General features: G+C 39.2%; 1 protein-coding gene across 40 annotated transcripts in view; it reads right to left on the bottom strand.

Moving 5' to 3' along the window:
* Positions 1–12070, bottom strand: part of LOC131543457 (receptor-type tyrosine-protein phosphatase delta) — a 336697-nt gene that overhangs the window by 223489 nt on the left and 101138 nt on the right. The window lies entirely within an intron of this gene.

Below are 12070 nucleotides of genomic sequence, written 5' to 3'. Positions count from 1 at the left end.
CGCTGACACACAAACCACATCAGCAGCACAAATTACCACAGACAGAGATTGAGATCATTTGTTAATTACTTTCATGGTGCTGCAGGGCTCATAATGATAAATCAACTCAATTAGATGTACAGAAGTGCGGCGTGAACTAATCAAAAACACATCTGTCCAAAGCCGGACAGACCACCTCACACACTCGCTCTCCTTCTGACCGTGGCGTTCCTGATCGTGTTCATTTGTGGATGGTTTCATTGGTGTTTCATGAAGAAAAGGTCTTAAAATATGTCTAATTATCAATAAATTGAAGGAGCCGCTTCAGGAGCTCTAACGAAACGTCATGAGAGCGGCTGTATTTTAAAATCATTATTACGTGGGTTTTGGGAACAAATGTTGGCTTGTTGTTGTTAAAGATTATACATTTCCCATAAAATAAAAACTAGAAAAAATTGTAGCGCTCCAAACAGGAAAAAAGTCCTGGTACTGCAGGTCCTTGAACTACAGGTGCGTAGAGCCAATGGTATTCTTGAGAATGAGCAAAAAGGGTGGCTAACCGCACACTGATCCATGTTTTTGTAGACTATTCCAGTCTTGAGTGGATCAGTGTGCGGTTAGCCACCCTTTTTGCTCATTCCCATAAAATAAAATAAAAAATTTAAATAATAAAAAAAAAAAATTGGAATCATTTTTCTTACAATAACAGCTGAATGGTTAAACTGAAAAGAAAGAAAACATAAAAATAAATTGGAGGAATGTCAACAGGATTTGTGTGCAACCCATTTTACTTTTATAATCCACCATATGTCCAAGTGAAGCAGAATATTAAATGGAAAAGAGCAGAATGATCTTGATTTGTTCATCATGAATCAAGAGGATTTTGAAAAATGGGCCAAGTAAATATGGTCCATTATGACTTCATGTTGACTTTGTTTTACGTTTCCACATATCTCTCAGAAACACCATACTGTACAGCGTTAGAAGCGTTCTTACATAAGCTAATGGAGCCATTGAACGCTGTGTGTCGTCTGTGCTAGTCGTGACCCTTTAGCCAATAAAAGACACTCGAAAGAGAAACGAAGAACTGAAGGACACATCTTCGCTATGAATAGACTTTAAAATAGTGGCGAGAGCAGGTCATGCATATGGATCAGTCCTGCTGTGCACCTGGCAGATCCATTAGTGATAACATCCCCTTAATTAGACACATTAGACACCGGCAACGTTTGCTTTGATACCATTAGACCGAGAAAAAGCATTTGAGAGGCTGGAGCACGGTATTTCTGGAATGATCTTGAGATGTTGGCCTCCGGGCTCCTCACGTGGCTTTATCGCTTTATGTTAACACTGAAGATGCTTATTGTGAATTTAAAGAGGAATTAAGAAGGATTGCTAGAAATGCCATCACTGGCCTACAATCACTTGTTGGGATTGTTATCAATGTTAAAAACAGCTGTGCTGCTGAATATTTTTTTGTGGAAACCATGAAACATTTTTTTTTTTTTTTTTTTAGGATTCACAGATGAATGGAAGGTTCAAAAGAACATTTATTTGTAATATAAATCTTTTTTTTTTTAACATCATAAATGTATTTACTGTTACTTTTGATACATTTTATGTGTCCTTGTTGAATAATTGAATAATTGTATCCATTTATTAAATAAAAATCCTACTGACCCCAAACCTTTGAAGGGTTGTGTATATATATTTCCAAATAAACAATCAATCAAACAAACAAGTAACTAGCTTAACTGAGGAATATACTTTTTTGTTTGTTTTGATACAATCTGTGGCTGAGATAAAAACCATAAGAAGGCATGCGAGTCATGACAGACCCTGGTTTTGGTGTCTTTTGATGTTCAGGTTCTTGCATCATTGAGGGATAACCAGGTTGCGGGTTTCACAATTTCTTTTTATGTTTTACAAATCTTCGAAGAATGCAGAAGATGAAAGAAAGTGTGGGAAAATAAGAGACTGTTATGTTCTGTTGAAGTTGATGGATTAGTTTGTACTAAGTGAACAGAGTACTTTTGTATTGAGTAAATAATGGTTTAACAAAATATTAAAAGCCATCTGTCTGTCTGTGGTCTGCTGCTCTACAGCAGGCTCTGACGCTTATTTGATAGACTCCAGAGAGCCGCTGCGACTGAAGCGGGATTGTTTTGGAAAAGCTGCCCGGCATTGTGGGTAATGAGCTGGCAGAGCGGAGGGATCAGAGGTCGACACTCAGCAAGCAGCAGATAACGTGACACAACAGAAACACACACACAATCGCACACCTTCTCTGAAGGTTCATTCTGCAGTTTGTACATCTGAGAGTAGGGCACACAGGCACAAAACACACACACAGCTGACTGAATGCGTTACACGTTCACAAAAACCTGCGTCACGTTCACTGATCATCCGCAATCCAGTCGAACCAGTAAATATGTGATGTAATAGTGCTGAGTATTTTGGTTGGTTGTCATTGTCATTATTTTTAGTGCAAGCATGTCTGATTTCTATGTAAAATCCTTATAAATTGTGCCTTATTAACCAAACTCAGCACTGTGTGTCTGCTACAGTTAACGCTGTGATATCACTGCCAGTGGAAAGCAGAAGGAAAACTGAATTTCATTAAAAACATTATTTTTTATTGATCATGTCAGCAGTAATTCATCAAATGATACGGTCATCGTTTCTTTATTTTCTCTTCGCTAGTTCTTTTCAAGTGGTTATGTGGTGTGACTAATGAAAAAGTACAAATATTTTCAAATAATGTGAGGTTGTAAAAACAGCATGTATAATAACGCTCAATGTGTTGTGTGAAATAGGTTTCGATGGAGTAAACATGTCACACTACAGGTAACTTTCTCATGTCCGTGTATTCTGCCAAAAATTTGTACTGTCAATTGTACTGTCATCTTTATTCATTTATCTGTTTACTGCTAATGGGATAAAAGAACAGAAAGCAGCTAATTTACTGTTGCCAGTTCTGAATTAGCATGAGTTATTGATGAAAACATGGAATATTACATTTCCCTCGAAGCTGTGAAACATATTAGACTTCCTGGAAAATAACAAAATAAGTATATCCACGAAGAACAGTGACTGTGTGCATGAACAGACGAATGTGTCTGGCTTTTGGGCAGGTATAATATTCTCCCAAATGACTTTCATCCATGTGGTTCAGGTCGGGCCATCTGCACCAGGCACTGACAAATAGTGCTGTTGAATGCAGGGTATTATGGGTAAATGCATGTGCTTTTATACAGTACAGGCCAGTTTAACAAACTCAATCTGGAACAAACCAAAACCTTTAAAAAGACTCATCTGAATGGGTATCTAATGGTTAATGCGGTAACACTTTACTTGAAGGGGTGTGCATAAGACTGACATGACACCTTCATAATCAAGACATGACACATGTCATGAATATGAAGGAGGTTTTATGCATGTTTATGACAACTGTCATTAAGTATCTTTGCATTAACTGAGCGAATGACATGTCACGATTATGAAGGTGTCATGTCAGTCTTATGCACACCCCTTCAAGTAAAGTGTAACCTTTAATGCATTTACGAAAACTCAGTGCCAACCACTGGCAAAAAGTTCTGATCTAAACCTCGATCTGGTGGAAAGTCACATCAAAACCAAACTGCTCAGAATGTATCATTCTTCTCTTGTATAGTCTCAGTGTCACTTATACCGGGTGTTCATGATGGTACCAATGTTTAGACATATCAGACAAGCTTTTTTATTCAACATTAAATCTTCATTAAGGTATATAAGAGGAAAGGGCGAAAAAATAATTTCAATAACTAGAAAGATCTGCTACTGCAGTGGTGTGATTTTGTAATTGCATATGGTTTGCTAGCGGTTTACTCTTCCGGGTATCTACGGTGAGTATCTCAAGAATATTGTTTACACACGTGAGCAGCTGATTGCTAGTGTGTCAGACTCACCGGCGAGAGGCCATCAGTCCTGGAGGAATGGAGGATTTTCCCATGAAGATTACAGTGATTTGCCAATGAAAAGATTGACGAGCTGGGAGTACTGGTTAGCTAATATAGAAGGCATAGTATCGTGAGTTTCTCTGAGACACGGCTGCAGGAACACATCTTGGATACTAACGCTACCATCAGCAGCTTTCTAATGGTGCAGGAAGACAAAAGGCTTCCACCAGCGGTAAGAGGAAAGCAAGAGAACTCCAGAAATTAGTTTTAATTTAAAAAATAAAAATAAACCTCTGCAAAGAACAAACACTGAAATGACTGCAACTCAAGTGCATAATTCTTATCCAGTTTGAAAGATTACATCCAGCATCTTAGTGGCTATTTGCGTTCCTCTTGTGAAGTCATGCAGGCAGCAACAACTACAGACACACCCCAAGCAAGCTCTTTTTACCAATGTAAGACAACTTTAAATGTTTCTCTTTCAACCACACTGCCTCCACACAGCACATCTTTGTCCGGTTTATGTCATTCTGCAAGCCTCTACTCAACATGTGACCATTAAGACTGTGAGATGGACCTGGAGTTAATGGTGTGGAACTGTTGGGGATCTGGACGTTTCCTTGGACGTGACTGCGATGGTGTTGTGCAAGCCACATGAGGATGGTACTGACAACTTTTGTAATGACAACACCATGCCTACCAATAAAACAGTGTATATGGCTTGTCCCACAACAAACACTGGATCACTGGTGGCCTAAGTCACTACTGCTATCAAGAGGAGCTGAGCATGAGGTAAAACATGTAGAGAAGGACTTGAAGCAAAAGTTGATGGAGATCAAGGACTCGAAGGAATATATAGGACAATTGCTGAGGAATCAGATAAAGGAAGTTTGGAGTGGCATGAGGAAGGTCAAGGGCTTTTAACAGATGTGAGACATCCAGTGGTACCTGCAGGTGGCCAGTGTGTTCAATCATTTCTTGAACAGGTTTAATGCAGAGTTAACCACTTATCCCCACATATCCACTCACTTCACCTTGAAGCAGACCCTTGCCCCTTATTATACACAAGTTGGTGCCGTGCCATGCTTACACCTCTGGGACCAAGTTGACCTTCGCTGTTGACCAGGATAAGAGGGCGGAGGCTTTACCAGGGTAAGGTTACATGACCTGACAACATCTGCCCCAGAGTCTCAAGAGTTTGTGCTGATGAAATGAGCCGAGTGCTTCCTCGTCCGTTGGGAAACTTTATCTGGATCCAGTATCCAAGAGAGTCTACAGGCGACTACAGATCCGTCACACTGTGAAGACTAGGGCTGTGTATCGCCAAGAATGAAGTGCTTTGATCGTAATGAAAAACACTGATTTCAAACTTTGCACTGGAGTGAGCTCAAACCCTAATCAAACACACCTGACTGCAATTTTCAAGCAATCATTAAAACTTTGATTAGATTTTTTGTAGGTGTGTTTGATCTAATTGGAGCTGAACTCTGCAGGACAGTGGACCCCAAGGGCCAGAGTTGCCCAGCCCTGGTTTACACTTATTTAGACAAACTACTTGAACTGTAGAAAAATGAATGCACACTCATTGATGCAAAGAACATACATATATAGAGAATACGACAACGTGAACATATTGGCACTGCCCAAGTCCAGACCTGGAACAGGCTACTCTTGGTTTTCCCACCTGGTCTGGCAGCTTTGTGAGGATCATGTGCTTTTTTTACCCTCCATCTCTCATTACTAGGGTAGAAACTGGACATAATGCAGGTGGATGTCTCCGTGATAGCTTAGGTCACCCACAACCTCTTGGGCAGAACTGTGTGTGGCGAGCAACATATGGGCTCCTCAGGCAACAGTTCTATCCTCCATGTTCTTCAGACCTCTTCTTACACTTGACCACTTGCAGACCCAGTTGTCTAAAGACCAGTATTGCTGATCATCAGTTATGTGTTGTGTACTGATTGCTTTTTCAAGGTAAGTTCTCAGATGACTTTGATATTGTGTGATGCAGTGAGTGTGAACATGAGGCAGAATATAGAGCAACTGTTAAGGGACTGCAATTGACACTTTGCAAACAGCTTGATTGACAGGCGATCTGACCAATCATAACGGCAAATCTGCCATCTTGCCTCACAAACCAGACAGGAGAGTGGATTAACTTCAGTGGACTTAAACTTGAAAGATGTTGTGCATTGACATCTTTCTGTGGTTGAAATAAAATATGTTCTGATGTTTATTTATGATTGTTTCATGCTTAAAGTAAATATGAAAAGACGATCAGTTCATGTGTCACTTGAACTGAGGCAATACAGCGATCTGTCACGACACATTCACGAGTTTGCACTTACATATAATTGGATTGAGCAAATAGTAAGGATATTTGGCATGCTGTCCTGAGGGAGGGCTTTGAGCCCCCCAAATATAGCCTGAACCCAGAGAACTTCCCCTACTAATCTGGGAAGAGTGAGGAGTTGGGGTGGAGGAGGGATATCGGAAAACTGTCATGGGACAGAGGTAATTTGGCTGTATACATATATACTAGGGGTATAGCGATACACGTATTCGTATTGAACCATTTGGTACAAGGCTTTCGGTTTGGTACGCATTACAAACCGAATGATTCGATTTGTTGGAATAATCCTATTACATTTGGAAAATAAAACAGCTTAAAGTGTGTGAAATATAATGTTCTCAGTGCCACTACACTCAACAAGACAGCCCAAACGACGTAACAGGCAACGCGCGGTCTTCCAGTGGCACAACATTAGCGGACGAGCATGCAGGGCCCGCGATAACCTCCTCTTGCTGGGTTGCCTCAATTAAAATGTTTTATTTATTTTTTATTAATTTAATTTTTTTAAAGGTATTTTAAAACAGGTCTGTTAGCCTATACAATGAATTATAGGCCTACAGTTAAAATATTAACACTGCAGTCATCAATAAAAAACAATGAAATAATAAAACATTTTTTTTCAAGCACCAACTTTCAAAAACAACCTGTTTAACACAAAATATGTTTCTCCTCATTTATTTATTTATTTTTTTCACTATGTAAAATTAGAAATATTAAAGGAATATATGAAAACGGTTAGCTATATACCGTTATAACCTGTTGGTGTGTTTTCAGGTTCCTCTTTGCTCCACGATGTATTTTTTACTGCGTGAGAACATGATGTGTAGTGTGAGAGCGGCATGGCTTGTCGGACATAGCAACCGTAACTAAGGAGAGTGGGTTTTTGTGAAGGGTCAATTGACCAACAACACCATGGTAAATAACACGATTGACCAAACCCAACTTCTTGAGAAGGCTCGGGTTCTTCAGTGTTCGTACTAAGATGATGTCATCGGTCATCTTGGTTTCAGCTGTAGTATTCTGGGAAACGGTAACTAAAGCATACGCTCATCAAAATAACAGGTTCGGTTGGGTTAGATCTGGAATGATGTCTAAATTGCAGATCATTATGGACAACATGACCCACCCTGCCCATGCTGTGCTTGTTGGAATGAGGAGCACGTTCTGCAGCAGCAACCTCACAACAGGGAGCACTACAGAAGGTCATTTGTGCCTCCTGCCCTCAGACTGTACAACTCAACCTCTGTGTTCACGACTTACTGTCAGTAGGCCTGAATACACAACTCTTACCTAACCCTAACCTATCTATCTATCTATCTATCCATCCATCCATCTATCGTTCTGTCTATCTTATCTCATTCTATCATTCTATCATTCAATCGTTCTATCCATCCATCCATCCATCCATCCATCCATCTATTGTTCTATCCATCCATCCATCTATCGTTCTATTGTTCTATCCATCCATCCATCCATCCATCATTCTATCGTTCTATCTATCTTATCTCATTCTATCATTCTATCATTCAATCGTTCTATCCATCCATCCATCCATCCATCTATCGCTCTATTGTTCTATCCATCCATCCATCTATCGTTCTATTGTTCTATCCATCCATCCATCCATCCATCATTCTATCGTTCTATCTATCTATCCATCCATCCATCTATCGTTCTATTGTTCTATCCATCCATCCATCCATCCATCTATCGTCTATTGTTCTATCCATCCATCCATCCATCTATCGTTCTATCTATCTATCCATCCATCCATCTATCGTTCTATTGTTCTATCCATCCATCCATCTATCGTTCTATTGTTCTATCCATCCATCCATCCATCCATCATTCTATCGTTCTATCTATCTTATCTCATTCTATCATTCTATCATTCAATCGTTCTATCCATCCATCCATCCATCCATCCATCCATCTATTGTTCTATCCATCCATCCATCTATCGCTCTATTGTTCTATCCATCCATCCATCCATCCATCATTCTATCGTTCTATCTATCTTATCTCATTCTATCATTCTATCATTCAATCGTTCTATCCATCCATCCATCCATCCATCTATCGCTTCTATTGTTCTATCCATCCATCCATCTATCGTTCTATTGTTCTATCCATCCATCCATCCATCCATCATTCTATCGTTCTATCTATCTTATCTCATTCTATCATTCTATCATTCAATCGTTCTATCCATCCATCCATCCATCCATCTATCGTTCTATTGTTCTATCCATCCATCCATCTATCGTTCTATTGTTCTATCCATCCATCCATCCATCCATCATTCTATTGTTCTATCTATCTATCTATCTATCTATCTATCTATCTCTTCATTCTCATTTTAATTGTGCTCAGCCAGCAGGAAAAAGCCTGTTCTCTCTCCCCTGATCTGTCGTTGGCGCTGGGTCCCGGTCGACTCTGTTCTGCTCCAGAAATCCATTAGAATCCATTAGATTCTCTGTCTCAGCACATTGATGCCGGACGAATGAACCGATCACCATAAAAATGTCACTGAGAAAAACACAGGCCTTGTGTTATTTGCATGCGTTTGGAGCACAGCGCAGGATTTATGGAAAGGTCAGCTGCTGAAGGTGAAGGTTTACGAACTGTGAAGGGACGCTTGGTGCTGTTATCACCACGGCGACAGAAAGAGAGAATGATGCTCACGAGAAGAGAAGAGTGTGCGGAGGATGCACATACAACCTCATCTATCTATCTATCTATCTATCTATCTATCTATCTATCTGTCTGTCTGTCTGTCTGTCTATCTATCTGTCTATACGTCTACCCATCCATCATTATTTTTTTTCGTTCTGATTAAACAGAATATTCTGTCAAATCCAGCATATGTATAAAAATGGCTCTACAGCATCTGTGACATGCTTTTGTTGATTACCACAGAAAATAATATTGACTTGTCTCACCTTTTGTAAAAAAAACCCAAACAAAAACAACAGAAAACAAGTTTGCAATAATGAACTTACAATGAAAAAAAAAAAAAAAAAGGCAATTGTGCTGGAGGCTTTAAAAGCAGAAATGTGAGGCTTGTATTTTTCCTCTGGCTTGTATATTTCTTTAATCACTTTAGTATGGTTTGGGCTAGTCTGTAGTCATTATAATTAGCTTCATATAAAATCAATATAAATCCATGTTATGTCCTGATTTAGACACGTTAGTAATCATGTGGGTCTGTTTTATTGTGTGTTCTGTCCCCAGGTTTCTCTGCTGTTTGTATCCCACAATGCTCCTCTCTCTTGAGAGTGGCACCTAATCAACTCTATTCTGATGCCACAATGAGAGACTGATTCTCGCGTCTGATACTGACAAACACACACAGTATGATGAAGCCGGAGCTCGCATGGAGCCCACGTTCCTGCGTCTGTGTGTCATCAGTACATGTATTCATGTTCAGAGCCAGTCGGTGCCAAAAAGCCAAGGATAATTACATATTATTATTCATTTTTGAGGTGTTTACGAAGTCAAGCATCAGTATTATTATTGCTCATAGTAATTTGAACAAGTTGGAAACATCAGCACATCAGACAGGGAGAAAACACCTAGAAACCAGCAACAAAAAATCCGGGTCTTGTTATTGTTCATGGAAAGACTTCAGCAGCAAACCTACCGCAGATCATTCGTGTGTGTGTGTGTGTGTGTGTGTGTGTGTAGATAAACAGCACACTAGAACCACAAACCCAATGAGACGAGCAGAAACACACATCTACACCACAGGAGCAACGTTTGCACGCGATTGCATCAGAGACAATGATCAGACCAAATACAACCCCAAAACAACAATAAGAGAGAGAAAAACCGCTTCGGCAGACAGAGACTTTATGAAGAGGAGGAGAGACTGAATTAGGAGAACATTGGGGAAGGACTGACAGTCACAGATGGCACAGAAACTCGGTTTTCCGTGCGTTTACAGAAGCGAGGATGACGACTGGAGAGAGACTGGCTTTCTCAAATCCCTGTCCAGGAATCAAGCGACACACGGCAGATAAAGACAGAGCGACGGCCGTCAGCGTGATCATACTGCCACCTGCTGGAGACTCTGCAGAATACACACTAACACTGCTCGAAGGAATCATAGACTCAAGCTGCTCTTTTCCATACAGTGATCATAAGACTAAGACTGCCACATAACTGTAGCCCATATGGTCGTTATTATTTGACAATCAGCTAAACATCTGCTGTTGGGTTTATTTATTTATTTTATGCAGCTCAGTAGAGCAAGCCACTAGCAACACCAAGGTTATGACTCCCAGAAAACGCAACACTGATAAAGAGTGTACAGTATAGCTCTGCATTTCTTACTGACAGTCTGTCTCTAACAGCAATCACATCAGCTGGGCTTGGAAACTTGCTTTACTGCCTTATTGTCTTAATATATTTAATGACATCAACTACAAATGAAAAGCATTTATAATCTTACATTTATAATATTTTAATGGCATTAAAAATGACTTTTATAAAAGTGGTTTGTAACACCAAGTTAGGGATAGTCTGGACTATATTTAGATTATTATTTTTTAAATACCATTAAAAAAGAATTGCTAACATCATTTAAAAGTCTCATTTTGTTCATGTTTCATGAAAAAAAAAAGATGCATAAATGTTTTAATAATCAGAATAAAATCACTCAATTATAAGTTAAAACTAAAAAAATCACAGTTGTTTGCGGTTCATTCATCACTCGCTCACTGAACACTGCACAGTACACACTGTAGACTGAAACTACAGTAAAGCTAGTATGCTGTTATACACTTGTCACATGACGTGATGCTGTTTATGAGCATATTTCAGTTTTTGAATGTTGTTCTGTGTTTTTAGTCACGTGTAAACTGTTAATTTCTCAAAAAAGTAAATCTGGTCTGGATCCACCTGACTTATGAAAGCATATCAGCACACAGGAACAGTGTGTGTGTGTGTGTGTGTGTGTGTGTGTGTTCAGTGGTGTTACACTGACATCTGCTGGTGGAGTTCATGATGGCAGCGGCACTACAACATCATCTCAACACGCTTCATCACTTGAGTCCCTATCAATATCAAATCACATGAATGTAATATGGACTCTTAATGAAAATAGAGAAATGCAGAAAGGTTTGTTTGAGGGTTCGGCTACAGAAGAGCAAAGACCATGAGCTCTTTAATATTATTAATGACATTATATTTCATGTGAAAGGCTAGCGCTGGGGTTTAAAGTCATGGCAGAGCCAATATAATCAGCTCAATATAAAAACAGAAGTAAGTGTGTGTGTGTGTGACTTCAGCTGTGACATCCGCTCTGGAGAAACATTTTAAATAAAGAAAGTAAAAGTTTAATGTGAGACACAGCTACAGACACAGAGCGCATTAAACGAGAAAATAAACTTGTTTTCCTCTGTATATGACTGCATTTGCTGTTTGATTCTAATAATGTAAAAACAAAACAAACAGCCTATGAACATCACCAGCTTACAGCATGCTTTCTTTAGCTTTACATTGCGAAGCATGTCACACTTTTACTGGGACATTTTTATAAGTAAACAGTCTTTAATAATTAAAGATTTAATAATTCTTTCATTATCGTCATTTAAAAAGAGGATTGTGAATCTCTCAATTACTCACTCAGTTACTCTGAAACAAACTGAAACAACCCTCCAGATACAGCAGCAACAGTACAGTTACATTCTGCTATTTAAACACTAGACTTTCAGTTGTGGGAAAGTACTTCCAAGGTCAAAGTTCAGAGGAAGAACAAACTGTTCAAAGACTGTTTTATTATTATTATTATTATTTC

Source organism: Onychostoma macrolepis, chromosome 07 (genome assembly GCF_012432095.1).
Source record: "Onychostoma macrolepis isolate SWU-2019 chromosome 07, ASM1243209v1, whole genome shotgun sequence".
NCBI classification, from domain to species: domain Eukaryota; kingdom Metazoa; phylum Chordata; class Actinopteri; order Cypriniformes; family Cyprinidae; genus Onychostoma; species Onychostoma macrolepis.
This window is presented reverse-complemented; position numbering and strand designations above follow the sequence as displayed.